Genomic DNA, 17,529 nt, shown 5'->3' with positions numbered 1-17,529 from the left:
ATGGTATACTGCTAAAGCATAATACTTAACTACTTGTACTTCAGCTCAAGTACACACTCTTCATATTCTGCAGTTCTAAACCTCAACCATAAGATTCATGTCCCTTAAGCCAGTTCTAGTTTACTACAAAACAACACGTCTATTCTCTCATTTAACTGAAGAAAAGGAAAGGATAAGCTGGAGAAAACAATGCAAGAGAAGGATCCAGCAGGTACAATTATCACACCAAAGTACACAGTGCAACACAGCCACGGCTAAAGTAGAAAAAATATCTGTTATGTGGCAAGGGCACACATTTTTATTTGTTTACTACTTTTGTCGACCAAGTAGGTAGGCTGGCCAATAACAGATCCATTCAGGCATGATTCAGGAACACAAAAGAATAGACAATAGTAGAACATTGTGTAATACTTGGCATTTTCCATACTGGATTCATTTTAACATGTATGCTAAAAGTTAAAATGCTAACAGTTCTGAGACGCATCCATTTCGCGAACATTAAACATCTCAAATAGAACTTAGCATTTGTCTACAAAGAAATTCAGAGAATCAGAAGGATGCTTATACAGCGTATGTGCGACTACAAGATCAAACATGCACATGGCATCCATATGACACCTACAAGACATCTGCATGCCTTACTGTTTAACAAGTACAGTTTGAGGGCAGTAGGAAAGGCTAAGGTGTTAGTTGTCAGTGTGCTGGTAAAAAATATGAAAAGCAAGAGATGCAGTATTTGTCTTTAATGTCATTCAGGGATGCTTCTGGAAAAGTGGCATAAACTGGAAAATTAGTTACAGCCAGATCTTCCATGAAGATAACAATAGAAGATTATTCAACAATTCATAATTAGATTAAGATGTCTTAAGGTAAGAACAGTCTCTGACTTACTCCTAACCTGAAACAGCAACTGAAAAAAGAAATACTCTCTGGCGTAACTGGAGACAGAAAGAATAAAACTAGATTACGTCCTCTTTTTTACACTATGTTGAGTTGAAAACTTAATATAAAATCTGTAAGATCAGCACACCTACTAAAAGACAAACCTTTAAGGCCCCACAACTCGAATTAAAATTACAGCTTTAATGTTTCTAAGGACACTACTCTCACAAATGAGATGAGTCCACACAAATAAGCCCAGACCCACAATTTTCTAAGACACCTCTACATCAACACATAATTTCAACCTCTCCCTACCAACAGGGAAAAAAAAACAGTTACCTGTTCTAAAACAGTAAGAAAGTACTTGTAAAAAATAAGAAAGGCCTCAAACCAGATTTTTTCCACCTCTCCTTTCTCCTGTTTCCCCAAATCTTTGGGTTTCTAATATTATGACGGGAATGATCCCCATATTCCTAAGGCAGGGTATAATTAAAAGTTCAAGAAATTACTATTGTTTAGTCTTTGATGTTAGGCAAAAAAGTTTACTTTGCAGCACCTGCAACGTGCCCAGAAATGACTCCTGCAATTCATACAGAGTTACATGTATTGGTAACATATCTAAATACGACTAGAATCTTTTTTAATAGACCCATTGCTCCTACCACTATTGTATGGATATATCTTTCTTCCAGGTCTATGTTTAACCATCGAATGACACATTCCTCGAATGGCCATTCTTCACATACATACAAAAGTCTGTTTCATCGAAAGGCCGAATGATCGTAAATATCATCATCGAACTATCATAGTTGGCCAACATAATGGAACATAGTACGGACTTACCAGTATGGCAGGGATAAGGAAATCTGCCCTTTCCCCACTGCAGTCCGATCTCGGAGTTGGTATATATAATTAATCCAGACCCTCCTCATGTGGGATGCTGTGTCCCTCACACCCCCCGCTAATTATATATAGCAACTCCGAGATTGCACTACAGTGAGGAAAGGGCAGATTTGACAGATCACACTAACACAAACCCAGCTACAGATGCAGGAAACCTCAGGTAAAAAGCATTATAGTAGTCAAGCTGAAATGTGACCAGGGCATGAACTACCACAGACAGATCCTCTACAGGAAGAAGGTGCTTGATCCTGTAAATACTCCAAAGATGGGAATATTCAGTCTTACTTACAGACCACTTGCTTGTATTCACTGTCCACCAGTTGTCAGGGATCACACATACTTTATGCACCTTACATGCAAACTCAGGCTTATTGTCAACGTAAAGCTAAATAATGGAAATGGCAAATTTCTCAAAGTAGCACGGACTGTCAAGGCCTCAGTTCTGGGAAGTGTTCAATTCCAACTGATTAAAAATTAGCCATTAGCAAAGAGCCAGCAAGTTGTCAGCAGGGGAAGAGACACTCACCATATTTTCCTGACAGGCAAAGAGCCACATCTGGGTACTGTTAACACAGCAGAGGCATGCTAAATTTCTGCCCCAGTAAAGTCTCCCAACAGAAACATGATTACTGTGAAAAGTAAAAGGCACAAAAACTGAGCCCCATGGTACACCATGAGGATATGCAGCTGAAGAATTGAAAACCAATACCAAACTCTGGATATGCCTGACAGGTGGGAAAATCAATCACTCTAGTACCATGGAAAACATACTACAGTAGAATCACAGCCAGACGCGATCAAGATGCTATGATAATTGGTGCCAAATACTGCAGAAAGATCAACAGGACCAAAGCAAGAGTAGAAACACTAGTTTCTAGACATCAGGAGATCATTCACTATTTAAATAACATCTGTTTTAGTACTATGCTGGGAGCAAAAGCCAGTCTGATAGGTGGTCGATGCCTGTTAACCATAATTCAGGACCTGAACTGTGCACAACCAACTTTCTTGACAATCTTACCTAAAAAAAAAATAAAGGGTTGAGAATGTATATAAATTATCAAAGACATCAGGATCGAAAGAAGATTTTTTTGAGGGCTGAGGTAACAAGGGCTTCTTTCAAGACAGTCAGAAAAACTGCAGATCTCAAGAAGGATTCTAATAAGTGATAAATCACTGGAGCCAGCACATCCAGTCTAGTCGTATCTAACCTAGGCAGATCATGGATCTAGCCCACAATTCATGCAGTGAATACCTGAGATTACAGTTGACAGCTCATCATAATCCAATAAAATTATGCCAGAATATTTCATGGCTTATTTTAAAAGTTTTGCTTCTGCCTGGACTGCATTGTTTGTTTTCATTCTTACATTTCAAAATTTGAAATGAACACTGGTTAGGGGAGTAGGCTCTGCCAGTGACTTGAAAAATATCCTTGGAGATTGAAGAAAAAAAGAAAAGTATCTCTTACAGTGAGGACTCTGTCAATGAAAAAACAAGTTGTCAGCTCACACTGATGAAATGATAAAGCTTGTTGGATGGCAAAGCATGGTGGCCTGCGTATGTCTACCTTCTGAAACAGCATGGTCAGCAGGTTAGCCACTGTTGAGAAAATTCTGGATGAATAAGCTGACTTGAGAGACCTCAGTCTAGTGTGAAGCACAATGCTCCCTCTGATGAAATTTGTCACTCCAAAGACTTGCATGTCTCTATTGTCATTCCAAATTACAAACTTTGAATCACATGGCATGGAGCTCTATGTCATACCATAGCTTCTGCTCCTTAGTGAAATAGCGTATTAGGCTAGCCTACTGATAGCCAAAGACAAGGACTTGTTATAGTCATTTAGCACTGCATCAAGAGTGTCAGTACCATCCTCAGGAAGGAGCTGAAAGACAATAATGGAAAAGGTTTCCAGAGAGATAGAAGTATTATGACATTTCCTCAGTTCAAGATCTGGGAGACTTGAGATGTGGTAGCTCCATGACAAAGAAGACAAGGAAGAAGTAAGACCACAAGACTGGCTTTACCACCACGTCCAGGGTCTATATCTAGTATGAAGATCAAATCTAGTACATGTTTTAATTTGCATGTTACAGAGGTAACAGCCTGACCAAATCTCTCCATAACACAAAAACTCATTGGCAAAAGCTGCAGATTCATCATTAACCCAGATGTTAAAGTTGCAAAGAACAACAAGGTTTTGGTGGTTAAGCACCTAATCAATAAAGAAATTATTGACCTCTTATAGGAATGTCTTCACACAATACAATGCACAAAGAGAAACTTGCAGTTTACTCCTGTAGCTAGGACATTTTCAAAACAGTAGAGGTTCCAACTGGCTGTCTGAGTCAGCTGTATTCTGGAGATGGAAACTCCAATCCCAAGTACAATGGCTGCCATGTGAGGGGTGAAATGGTCATCATGTTAGCTCTCACTAATGAAAATGAGATCATCATACATCAGATATGAAGCAAGTCCACATTTGCTGTTGCTACACCTCACACTGAAGTATAGTACCTTAAAATTACCTGTCATTTGTGCAAGAGTGGAACCTTGGGTACCACATGAAGAAAAGATGTGACAAGGTTCTGTATTGTATTTCACTCCAGAATAGTGGCTGTAATGTCAAGATCTCAGCACAGGGATAGATCCAACAATGTCCTCAGTGTCCATTCCCTATTGAACATCCCACCCCATGCTTGTGTAAAATATTCAGGCATCTACATACCTTAAAGACAGGAGTTGGCAGAAGTAGGAAGGTACAAGGAGGAATAGCTGCAAAAATTATCTGTCAAAACAGCTCAAATAAAGCCCTGACTATGACCTAGGTGAAAAGAGTCTGAATAGCAGATTAGGCACCTGTTAGCTATGATGACAGTAAAGGGAGGAAAGAAGTGGTGGATTTAGGAGTGCATGTCTAATACACATGTTCCTGCGGTAGAATCCTTAGTCAAGACTGGAGACTGCACATGAACACTGGCTGCAATGGGGGCAGGGTAATCTTGAGGGGGTTATATCACTTGGGAAATGAAAAAGTACAATTGTGCAAGTCAACTTACCATAACAGTAGACATTTGAATGATCACTGTTGCAGTAGCCTTAGCTATATGGGTTATATCCTGCCAAGGATATAACAGTTGGCCAGCTTTCAAAGCTTCAGGGCACATTCCACATGTCCAAACAGTCAGCTTGTGCTGAGCTGACTAAAAATACAGGTTTGAGATCCAAGCCCTTCACAGCTTCCATGCCAACAGAGAGAGGGAGAGGGAGGCTGAGCCCTAAAAGACAATGCTAGGAACGACAAAAAATAAAAGTGTCCACACAGTGGCATAAACAACGCACCAAAAAACAAGGGGATGGACAGAAGGAGCAACTACTGTGGCAGCAATCATCTGAACAGCCACGGTTATGGTAAGTTTACCAACACCACTGTACTATGTTCATCCCATTAAGCACTGTTGCAGTAACTACAGCTACAGTGGATATTAATATAAAAAATGAGACCACAATAAATCATTTCCAGAACTTTTCCCACCTTTAATGTGACCTATAATCTGTACAATTCAATTGAAAAACAAACAAATCTGTTAGCAGAAAAAATATAAAAAATAAAAAAATATACAATACGCTGGTTGCATCTTCTCAAAGAAGCCCACCAAGTTGAGTAGGCATGATCTGCCCTTGACAAAATCAAACTGGTTTGAGTACAGTGTCTGGAGGTTTCCTATGTCATTATTAATCATTTCCATGATAACTGTTTCTATGGCTTTACATATGAAACTAGTGGGACTTATGGGTCTGTAGTTTCCAGGGTTTGTAGATGGCCACCTCTGTGCAGAGAGAGGACTGTTGCTGTTCTCCTTTTATGAGGCATGAAGTCTGTTTGGAGGCTACAGTTAAATAGCAGTTCCAGATGGCCTGACAGGTCATGATTCATGCTATTTAGAAGGCATCCTGGGATATTGTCTGGGCCCAGTGATGCAGTGTTCTTGGCCCTAGAGACAGCATTAAAGACATCTGCCCTAGGGGAGTTATATTTGATGGTACTTCTAGCGGGAGGGCTGATGGGAAAAGTGGGGTAAAGTTGGAGCTAACTTTTTCGGCCAACAGGTTTGCTATATCTTCTGGCTCAGAATAAGTGAGTCCATTTACAATGAGGTCTGCACACAATTGTGCACTGCCTTTGAGGTTGCAGACATAGCTAAAGATTGCCTTGTGGTTGTCCTTGGCCCGGGAGGCCAAATTTACCTCAAATTTGGCTTTGTTGGACTTTATTTGTCCTCTGAGTCATTTTTTTAATTTGATGGGAGTGCTTTTATCCTGCATTTCCTAATTTTTGCCATGACATTTGTTCTTTTTTACAGCTTACTGATGCTGTGATTCCACCAGGGCGGCTTGTTTTTTTTATTTAGTTCTGTACTTCCTCCCGGTAAGTACAGCTGCCTGTATGCAGTTATTAACATGCTTGTATGTGGCTTCTGTGAAGAGTTCTGCATAGGCGGAAGTGTTCTCAAGGTTTATGGGGGCTTGAAATTTTGCCAGGTTATCACTTAATAGTAGAAAGTTAGCCTTAGAGTAGTTCTTGAATATTTCAGGGTTAGCTGGGGATCGAGGTTTTATTTTTACTTCAAAGGAGACCATTTTGTGGTCTGACCTTACCACAGAAGACATTACTCTAGGGGCTGTAAAGCACTCTACCATATTAGTGAGGACCAGATCCAGTAAAGTTGCACCCATGGTTTGTGTATTGACAATCTGGTCCAGGAGATTTGTGTTTACAAAATCCAGGAATGTCTGTGTCTGAACGTTTGGTGTTGTACATGATGCACAGTTACTAGTGGAGTAATTAAAGTCACCCATGTATATATTACTGGGTTGGATGTTGAGCATTTCCAATAAGTTTAAATACATGGTATGGGTTTCCTGGGTCATAGAAGGGGATCTATAGCTTGCAAGAAGTGTTATTACATCTTGCCTATGATGATTTGAATGTGGAGAAGCTTAAGTGCACTAGCTTGTTTGACCAGCCTTGAGGTATATTTATTTTTGATGTAAATCAAGACACCTCCACCTTTAGTCCCTGTCTGTGTAGTAGCTGGTCTAAATGTGTGGAAGGCATTATAATCTTGCAATGTCAGTGTGCTCTCCACGGCTTTAAACCATGTCTCAGTGACTGCACAGCCATCAGCATTCTCTACTTTGAAGACCGCTTCTAGGGACTGGAGTTTTTTGTTTAGACTCCTAGCACTGAACAGTAAGACCTTTAGATTTTTTTGGTTTGTCAGAAGCACTTTCAGTCTGGCATTGTGTAAAAAAGGCACTATGGGGGAAGACAATGCTATAGTTAATATTCAAAAGCCTAGAGGGGAGAGGTGCAGACCATCGCTGGCAAAGCAATGTGGACTGTTCACCATCTCCTCCCATGCTGAAAATATTGCATCCCCTTAGAATGACACCGGAAACTAAGCCAATTATTAAAGTCAGTCATCTTTTGTTCATATTGTGGCATCATCCTCACAGACGATAAAATGCTGTCTCAATGTTAGGCTCATAACGGCCTAGGACACATATTCTGAGAGCATAATGTCTCTCTTCATATAGTCTAGGAAGGTATGTCTCAGGTCATTTACACCCAAATGGACTATGACTGAGTCATACTGGTACTTGTGACTCCATGACCTGGGGGTGTGCATAATGTGCTGGATCCTGGCCCCTGATAAGCAGCTGACTGTGATGTTCTCCTTACTCAGCCTGGTGAGAGGAACATCAGTGTGTCTCACAATGGAGTCTCCAATGATCAGAATGCTGGACTGTGTGATAGCTTGCCTTATGGGCTTAGAAGTAGAGGCTCCATTAGATGTGGCTGTATTTGTTGATGTGGGCATTGTTTTGAAAGAGTGTATTTAGGGCTGTAGAGGGTGTTTGGTATGTGTACTTCATCTACATCTATTTTTTTCCTGTGGAAGAAAAGCGCTTTGAGCTGAGGTGTCTACCTGATGCCAGAGAACACAGGAATCAAAAAATTATTTTGAATGCTCTCTTGGTATCCCAGCTTGTTGAAGAGATCTCTCACCCAATTGAGAGATTTCTGACACTTCGAAAAAAGACTCTGCAAAGAAAACCAACTTGTCTAAACATGGAAAAATGTGGACACCCTGTAGCCTGCTATGAACTGGCTACAACTGGATCAATACACTTTGTGAGAAAGGCTGCTGAAGTGGCTGCAGCTCTGGTTGAATGTGGCCTAATGCCCTTAGGCACTGGCTTGCCATGGCGAAAATAGCAGAAACGAATGCAGTGGCCTATCCACTTTGAAATAGTCTGCTTTGAGATGGTCTTTCCTTGTGATCCTGCAGCATATGCCACTAGTAATTGCTCCGTCTTCCTGAAAACTTTGGTTCTGTCCAAGTAGAATCTAAGCTAATGGTGTACGTCCAAAGAATGCAGAATTCTCTCCCCCTTGTTCTGTGGATTTGGATAAAAAGTTGGCAGATGAATAGTTTGGTTAAGAGCCACTCTGGACACCACCTTAGGCATAAATGTTGGGTTTGTCCTCAGAGAAACCCTGTCTGGATAAAACATGATGAAAGGTTCCACAGCCATGAGTGCCTGTAGCTCTGAAACTCATCTTGCAGAAGTTATTGCTAGGAGCAGAGCTGTTTTCCAAGATAAAAACTTTATATCAGCAGTGGCAGCTGGCTCAAAAGGAGGCGGGGTGAGTTTTTCCAAGACATAGTTGAGGTTCCATGCAGGTATTGGTGTTCTCCTTGAAGGCCTTACATTTTTGGCTCCTCTGAGGTACTGCTTTAATAAAGGATGAGAAAAGATTGGTGGCTCTGTATTGTAATGAGCCAAAATGGCGGAGGCATGAATTTTAATTGATGAAAAAGATAGGCCTTTGTCCAGGATCTCAGTTAAGTATTGCAAAATCTGAGGAATATGTGGTACAGCTGTATCAGTTCCTTGTGCCTGGTTCCAAGCACAGAATCTTTTCCATTTTCCAGCATAGGATTTTCTAGTACTAGGCCTTCTGGCTTCCAAAATGACATCCACCACAGCTTTACTGAGAGGTGTGTTTTGTACGATTACATTATCCGCCATGCTGCCAGGTTTAAAGTCCTGAGTTGGCTGTGCAGGATCGGATTGTTTTGCTGGGACAGTAGATGGGGTATTTGAGGTAAGGTCCAAGCTGGGCATTGAGACAAGTTCCTTAGGATTGGAAACCAGTACTGGCGGGGGCCAGTCTGGGGCAATCAGTATCATCTTTGGCTTCTCCTGTCTGACCTTTAGGAGTACCTTGGGGAGGAGAGGCAGTGGAGGAAAGGCATAGGGCGTCCACTTTCCATGCTTGTCTGTGATAAGTCCTTGTGCAGAATCTTTTTAGTTGGTAGTTGTGAGGGGAGGCAAAGAGATCTATGTCCGGGCATCCGCATTTCCTTGTTATCATGCTGAAGACTTGTGGGTCCAGGTGCCACTCGTGGGGATCCATGAGGTTTCTGCTTAGTTCATCTGCCAGAGTATTTTCCTTTCCTGGCAGGAACTGTGCCTGCAGATGTACTTGGTAAGCCAATGCTGTGTCCCACAAAGTCATGGCTAGTCTGCAAAGGGGGTAAAGAATGTGTGCCCCCCTGCTTGTTTATATACCACATGATCGTGGTGTTGTCTGTCTTTATCAGAAGTCATCCCGGATGAAGTAGGCCCTTGAAGGCTGTCAGGGCATTTTGAACAGCTAGCATCTCTTTTTGATTGATATGTAGATGCATTTGGTTTGAGGACCATGTGCCCTGAATGCATCTTCCTGCCATGTGGGCCCCCCAGGCATAATGTGATGCATCCGTTGTTAGTGTCTGCCTGACTGGGGGTAATGTGAATGGCTGTCTCTTGTTCTGGTGGCAAGCCTTTGCCCACCATCGAAACTCCTGTTGCAGGCAGGAAATGAGAGTAATCATTGTTTCCAGGCTGTGGCAATGTTGAGTCCAAACACTTTTTAGGTACCATTGAAGTTTCCTCATATAATTAGTAGGATGCAGGATGCCATGAAGCCCAAAGCCTGCAGAATTTTTCTTGCAGATAACTGGGCCTTTGTTGCCAACATTTTGAAATAGGTAGTCAGTTGCCTTTGTTTGTCTGGCGTGAGATAAGCCATCTGGGCAGTTGTATTTAAGCTTGCACCCAGGAATATTATCTCTTGAGAGGGTACTAGTTTTGATTTCTTTTCGTTGACTGTGTACCCTAGGCATGTTAGAAGTCTTTTCACAAACGCCAGATGCTGTAGAAGAATGTCCTTGTTCTCTGCTTGAATTAGACAGTCGTCCAAGTAAGGATATATTTGTATTCCTCTTTGCCTGCAGAATGCAATTACTGGTGCCAGGCACTTTGTAAAGACCCTGGGCGCAGTAGATAAGCCAAAGGGCAGTGCAGATAATTGGTAATGCATTGGGCCAGCCTTGAATCTGAGGTATCTTCTGCATGACTGTCTGATTGGGACATGCAGGTATGCCTCTTTTAGGTCTAAAGTCACAAGCCAAGCATTCTTGCCCAGCATGGGCAGAAGCTGCTGCAAAGTCAACATTCTGAATTTTGGTATATCCAGGAATGTGTTCAGAATAAATAGGTCCAGAACTGGTCTCCCGGCCTTGTCCTTTCTGGGTATCAAGAACAGTCTTGAGTAAAATCCTTGTCCCTGTTCTTGCTCTGGTACTTTTTGAATGGCCCCCATGTCCATGAGGGATGAGACTTGTTTTTGTGCCTTTGCCCATTGAATTTTTAGCAGATCTGGCCAGCTGTTTGCCTTCGGCAGGGTATGGAAATGGAACTTGTAGCCTTGTGACACTATATTTAGAACCCACTTGTCCTGGGTTATAATGTGCCAATTTTGAGATAAAAGTGCTAATTTTCCCCCTAAGGGTGCTGCCAGGAGATAAGTGCTTGGTGCAGGCAGGGGGAAGTCATTGGGACTGTTTCCTGTAAGGTTGTGATTTGTCTTGTCCAACTTTGGAGGTAGAAGCACCCCATTGCTTTGACCTGTATGAACCTTGCGCCTGGGATCTTGCCTCTAGGGCGTCTGGATCTGCCCCTTTGAGGTATGTCTGACACAGGAAAGGACCAATTCTTTGTAGGCCAGTGTCTACTAAACCTAGGTGGCCGTACTTGTAAAAAATCTTTGACAGTTTGCATAGATTTAGCTTTGTCCTCCATTTTCTTTAACACTTCTTCTGCCTTAACACCAAACAAAGTATCATGCTGTAAAGGTACAGCTAATAATTTAACCTTGACATGATCCAGCATATTTTGTTCCTTTAACCAAGCATGCCTCCTAATTACAGAACCCGTTAACTGCGGCACTGCAGGAGGCCTCCAAAGAATCAAAACCACATTGCAAAGCATGTTTTCCAACTTGCTCAGCTGCATGCAATAAATCCTGCATTTCCTTGTTTTCTGCACATTCAGAGTTTAACAACATTTTCTGTTTAAGCAATGCCATGACATGTTGCTGATATTTAAGCATATGAAACTGACAGTTTAAGGCCATTATAGCCAAGGTAGCAGATGTGTAAACCTTTTATCCCCATCTATCCAGTGCCCTAGAATCTCTGTCAGAGGGGGTAGGGTTTTTTGCAGCGGAAGCCTTAACTCCTTTGGGACCCTGTGAAATAGTTTCTGGGTCTGCAGCAGGGTTTTTAAAAAGGAATTTATGAGAGTCAGGAACCCTGTAATATCTGTCAAGCTTAACAGGAGCTGGAGGTAAGGAGTCAGGGGTAAGACTAAACTCCGAAAACACATCATCTACAATGTCTAACACAGGTGAAATGGCTAGAGGCCTGTGTTGAGGTAGTAAAAGAAAATCCCTGAGCCTCTTTTTAGATTCTGAAAAATCTTGGCTCTCCCAGTGGAAATGCTCCCTCATGGTATGCAAGGTTTCCCCAAAAGAATAGTCCTCTGGAGGAGAAGCTGAAGGTATGGATTCTTCAGCATCAGTATCCTCATAGGGGAGAAGAGAATATTCCTGATCAGAAGAGGAATCAGAAGAAATAGAAACTGATCTGAAGATTCATAGTCAGTCTCTTGCCTAGGCCTCTTATCAGGAGGGGGATGGGAGCCCCTGATCAAGGTAATCAAATCTTCGGCCATTTTGAGCATCTGTTTTTTGGGCATAGAGGCCTGTCCACATGGCTCTTGAGTTTGTTTCTTTGCTTTAGAAGGTGCTTTAGTCTTTGCCTTTGAAGTCGGTTTAATGTAAAGATGCTTAGGTCTGAATACATCCTCAGAAGCCGGTGCCTGCTCAGCGGCACTGGACCCATCTGAGGGAATAGTATCTGAGGCTCCAATACCTTGAGTTTCCAGCGGCATGGCCAACTCCACGTGGGAGTCGGTAGCGGCCTGCGACTCTAAAGTAGCGGGCGTCAGGGGCTACTTAAGCGCCTCACTGAGAACCGGCGCCTGGCTTAGGAGAAGCTTTGACGTCGGTTTTGGGCCTCGGTTGTTTATCTCTCTCCTTTTCTTTGCGTTTTTTGTGAACTCCGGTAGTCGGATGACTATCCAACGACATTTCTGGACAATTAAACCGGCGTCCAAAATAGTTTGTTGGTTAAATCTAGCACAAAATCGACAACCAGAAACATTCTGATCAGAGCCTAGGCAAAGAATACAGTAAGAATGAAAGTCCTTATGAGGTATTTGCTTTCCACAAGAAATACAATTATTTACTTTTTCTGACATCGGTCTGGAGCAAGAAAAAAGTTTCCCCAATGGGGTACTTAGCTTTATTGAAGACTTAGGATCTGAAATTCGAACACGAAAAACTCAGGAGTCGGCCAACCGGCACTTGAGAACTGCTTCTGCTTCGGGCGCAGCGCGGCAAGAAAGACTGAAGAAAATGGCGCCGGCTGCTTCTTTTATACCCCTGACAGTCATGACGTCACGGAGGGGGCGACAGCAGCCGACGCAGGACCCAAGACTTTGGAATTCAGGCCGATTGAGGGCAACCTGCCAGCAGGATTACCCAAATGTAATGACTGCAACAGTGAAACACGAAGAACATCAGCTGATTGACTTTCAGGAAAAATGCAGGCAGTGACACACATGTCCTCCATAGCTAAAAGAACTGGGGGAATGGGGGAATGTTCTGGAAATTCCTTCTGTAACAGCTCATCGTATTTTCTGAGGGACTGAAAAAACAAAAGTTATGTACTCACCATAACATTCCATGCGAGTTGTTCATCTTGCGTTTATTCTTACAGATGGGTTCGGAGCCGATCCCCGGCTCCGAGTCAGCCTGCTACAAAGCTCGAGGCCAAGTCCCTATCCTATGATGCACCTGGAGTTACCTCAGATCTTGTTTGCTGCATATAATAATAACATGTGTCATTCTATCACTCTTTAGGAGAAAACCACAGAAAGATTGAGCAATCAAGAAAGTGTAGTATCTCGGTCCTCGAAAATGAAGGTGAGATGAACAACTCGCATGGAACATTATGGTGAGTACATAACTTCTTTATGTGAAGCTGTTCTACCTCGCTGTTCATTCTTACAGATGGGTAGCGTCCCAAGTACCATCTTTCTCGGGTTGCTCACGGGAGTATGTTTTTTAGGACAGCAGACCCAAAGGAGGCCCTGTCCCTGGAGGCCTTGTCAACTTTGTAATGAGTGATAAAGTTATGAGGTTTTGACCAAGTGGCTGCTGCACAAATGTTGTCTATAGGAAGCCTAGCAGAAAAGGGAGAAGATGTGGACATTGCTCTGGTAGAATGAGCCTTAATTGTGTTGTAAGGTTATATTAGCAGCTGAATAAGCAAATGTGATGCAATCAAATAACCATTTAGACAGTGTTGTTTTTGCCACTGGCATACCTTTTCTGGAATCTTAAAAGGAAACAAAAAGCTGCTATGATTTTCTGAACTCTTTTGTTCTAGCCAAGTAAAATCTGAGCTGTCTATGAACATCAAGCTTGTGCAGCATATACTCTAAATTGTTGGTGTGCTTAAGAAAGAACACTGGCAAATCTATGATATGGTTAAGGTTAGTTTCAGTACAACCTTTGGGTAAAAATTAAGGATTTGTTCGCAGGGACACTCTGTCAGCATGGAAAATCAAATAAGGAGGTTTTATGGACAAAGCCTGAAGCCCTGACACTCTACGGGCAGAAGTAATGGCTACTAAAAAGATAGTCTTCCATGACAAATATTTCAAATCACATGAGGAAGCTGGTTCAAAAGGTGGGAGAATAATGTGTGAAAGCATAAAATTTAGAATCCATGACGTATAAGGGGATTTTACAGGTGGTCTGAGATGAAAAGTCACTTTGAGAAAGGCTTTGGATAGTTTGTGTGACATTATGTTTGATCCTCAAAGCCAAGGTGAAAGTTAGAGATAGCAGCAAGTTGAACCCGAACTGTTGCAGCTGCAGCTCCTTTATTGAAAAGCATAGTCAAAAACTCTAATATGGAAGCAAAGGGGGCTTGATCAATGTTATTTTGAGAGGCCCATACAGAAAATCTCCATTTGCTAAGATATAGTTTCCTAGTAGAGGACTTATGAGAAGATATCATTATCTGCTGCGTTTCATTTGAGAGGTTACGGAACTGGCTATGTTGGGAATTGGAGCAGCCAATCTGTCAATTTCAGGGACCGAAGAGAAGGATGAAGAGCCCGATGAATGCGTCAGAAGATCTGGAACTGGGTCCAGAATCCAAGGGTCTTCCAATTGATGAAGTCGAAGGAAGGAGAACCAAATCTGACGAGGCCAATGACTGGCTATTAGAATGATGGTCCTTCCCAGGGCTTTTGCTTTCTGCAATACTTTGGGTATCAAGGGAGTTGGTGGGAATGCATAGAGGAGACCCGGAGACCAATCGTGTATGAGAATGTCCCTTGGAGCTTCTCCCATAGGGGAAATCAGGGCAAAGTAGCTTCTGCATTTTGTGTTCATGTGGTTGGCAAAAAGATCTCAGCAAGGCTGGTCCCACCTGCAGAAAAGTCTCTCTGCTATCTCTTTCTTGAGGGACCACTCGTGAGGCAACAAAATTGCCCTGCTCAGTTTGTCTGCTATCACGTTGGATTTCCCAGAGATGTGCATTGCTAACAGAAAGCGCTGGGTGGATGTAACCCACTGCCATACTCTTAGGGCCTCATGACAAAGGAGGTAGGACCTGGTTCCTTCTTGTCTGTTCAAATGCCAGATCTCTGACATGTTGTCCATCTGAATCATAAGTGTTCCCAGAGAAAGACAGTCCTGGAAGTACTGCAATACTAAAAGTACCACTATCATCTCCAGGACATTGATATGCAGATGTGTCTCCTGTTCGGTCCATGTGCCTTGGGCTGTTCTTCCCTGAAAATGCCCCCCCCCACCCTATCAGGGAAGCGTTCGTGGTCACTGTGGCTGCTAGTGGGGCTAGGACAAAAGGACGACCTATCGTTACATGAAGAGAGGTCAAACACCACTGAAGATCCTTTTTGCATGTGTCTGTGATCATTATGAGATGAGACACTGGGAGCTCTTGGTAAGACCACTGAGTGAATAACAGCCATTGTAGAATCCGCATGTGCATGCGACCCAACAGCATCGCTAATATAGCAGCTGCCATCATGCCTAACAATTTTAGCACTTCTGATGCTGGAGCTTTGTCTTTGGATATGATACTGTGAACCTGCTGATGGAGTAGTAAGACTCTTTCTGCTGGAAGTCTCAAAGTGGTGGTGAGGGTGTCCAATTCTGCTCCGATAAAAATTATATGTTATGATAGTGACAAGGCGGATTTTTCTAAATTTTTTGTAATGCCCAGATGACTGCAGAGAGAAAGAGTAGTGTCCCTGGCTTGTATAAGCTGATACCTGGTGGTGGCGGTGAGGAGCCAATCGTCTAAGTATGGAAACACCTGGAATCCTAAATGCCTCAGGTGAGCCATGACCACTGCCATACATTTGGTGAACACTCTGGGGGCTGTAGTGAGACCAAAGGGCAGGGCTTGAAACTGGTAATGACTGGCTCCCAGCCAGAAGTGCAGATGATCTCTAGATGGTCTGGCCATTTTTATATGGTAGTATGCATCCTGGAGCTCTACCGAGCACATCCAATTGTCTTTCCCAAAGAAGAGATCGACTGAAGCGTGACTATCTGGAACTTCTCTTTCTCGACAGATCTGTTTAGTCTGCTGAGGTCCAAAATAGGTCTCCAGTCCCCTGTCATTTTTGGAACTAAAAAGAATCTTGAGTAAGTTCCGGATCCTATCTGGTCTGCTGGGAATGGTTGGATGACATTTTCTTAGCAACGTTTGGACCTCTACTGTTGCTTGTTCCCTGTAACTGAGTGGAATGTCTGGGATTTTTGTTGTCAATGGAGGGGGAGTGACGAAAGGAATGAAATATCCCCTGGAAACTATACTTTGTACCCAGTTGTCGTTTGTTATTTTGAGCCAGGCGTCTGGATACAAAGATAAGCAACCCCTGACTACCTCCAGAGCAGGAGAGTCGGGCCTCCTTTCAGGAGCACTGGTAGGGCTTCCCAAAGAACTGTTCTCTGTCGCCCTAGTTTTGCGGACCATCTCTGCCACGAGGGCGGCATCTTCCATTATTGCCCCTCCTCTGCCCCTGAAGGGGGATTCACCACATGTGTCCTGAAAGGCTCCTTGGGCTTTTCAGAACCACATCTCTCCTCCCCTTTGACCCTTGGGGTAGGGTCTGGTAGGCGTGGAAAAATGGACTGCAATGGCAGAGTCTTTCCTTCCTGCTCACACCTGGTCAAAGTGTCCTTAACTTTCGGCCCGAAGAGGGATGAGCCATCAAAAGGGGTGTTGACAAAGGATGATTTAAAGGGCTCCGCAAAGGAACACAAAGTGCATCCAGGAATGTCTCCTAAGAGCAATTCCTATACCCGCTTGCCCTACTTGTTCCATCAGCTGCAATGAAATGAGAAGCATGGACGCGTTCACTATGGAATTGAGGGTAGCAAGCTGGGAGGTGACTTTGTCTGAAGCTCCTGCAGCTACTGTACTCTGAAGAGCATCTCCAAGCTCTTTTAGGAGATCTCTTTGCAGTCTCGTAAAATGAGTGAGATAGTTCAGTGAACGCAAGGCAAAAGTCACTGAATTGGACGTGTGCTTCCCATATCTATCCATGATCCTAGAATCTCTTTTAGGAGGATGGATAGAGGAAGAATTTTTCAACATCTCTTTTTTTTGGTGGCTGCCGTCACCACCATGGCATCAACTGGCACTCCCTTGGTAAGAAAAAACTTTTCCTGGGGGCCATAAATAAATTTATTTGGCCTCCTGGGGACAGGCTCCATGGTGTCTGGAGACTCCCACGTCCTTCGTGAGACCAGCTCCATGAGCTCATCAAAGGGCTGAGACACCCAAGAGGTGGAGGGTTAAGACCCGAAAGCCTTCAGGAGAACAGACTCATCTTCAATAGGGTTGGTGGACTTCCAGTCACCCCTCTGCATAAGGATTTCTACTATCTCAGCAAATGGGATATCCTCAGAGGGGGACCGTGGGGACCCTTCTGATTCATCCAAGTCAGTATCGGATGTGAGAGACTCCTGTGGGAAGTCTAAGTGCTTCCCCTCTTACAGATTCTCTTCCTGGGAACCTCATCAATGGGAACTTCTGGTGAGGTCTCTGAAGAGCAGGGGCCACCCAATGGGGCTTCTTGAGGCTTAGAAAGGATCTGTGAAGCAGAAGCGGACACAGGTGCTTTTGGGAAGGAGGTAGCCAGACCTGAAGTCGTAGATGTCTTAGGAGA

At 43.2% G+C, this 17,529-nt stretch overlaps 1 protein-coding gene across 1 annotated transcript in view; it reads right to left on the bottom strand.

Moving 5' to 3' along the window:
* RECQL (RecQ like helicase) overlaps positions 1-17,529 on the bottom strand; it is a 608,801-nt gene that overhangs the window by 67,343 nt on the left and 523,929 nt on the right. The gene's annotated exons all lie outside the window — the stretch shown is intronic.

Source organism: Protopterus annectens, chromosome 11.part0 (assembly GCF_019279795.1).
Source record: "Protopterus annectens isolate FY-2018-M chromosome 11.part0, PAN1.0, whole genome shotgun sequence".
In the NCBI taxonomy this organism is placed as follows: Eukaryota; Metazoa; Chordata; order Ceratodontiformes; family Protopteridae; genus Protopterus; species Protopterus annectens.
The sequence above is the reverse complement of the archived record's forward strand: the minus strand, read 5'-3'. Positions and strand labels throughout refer to the sequence as shown.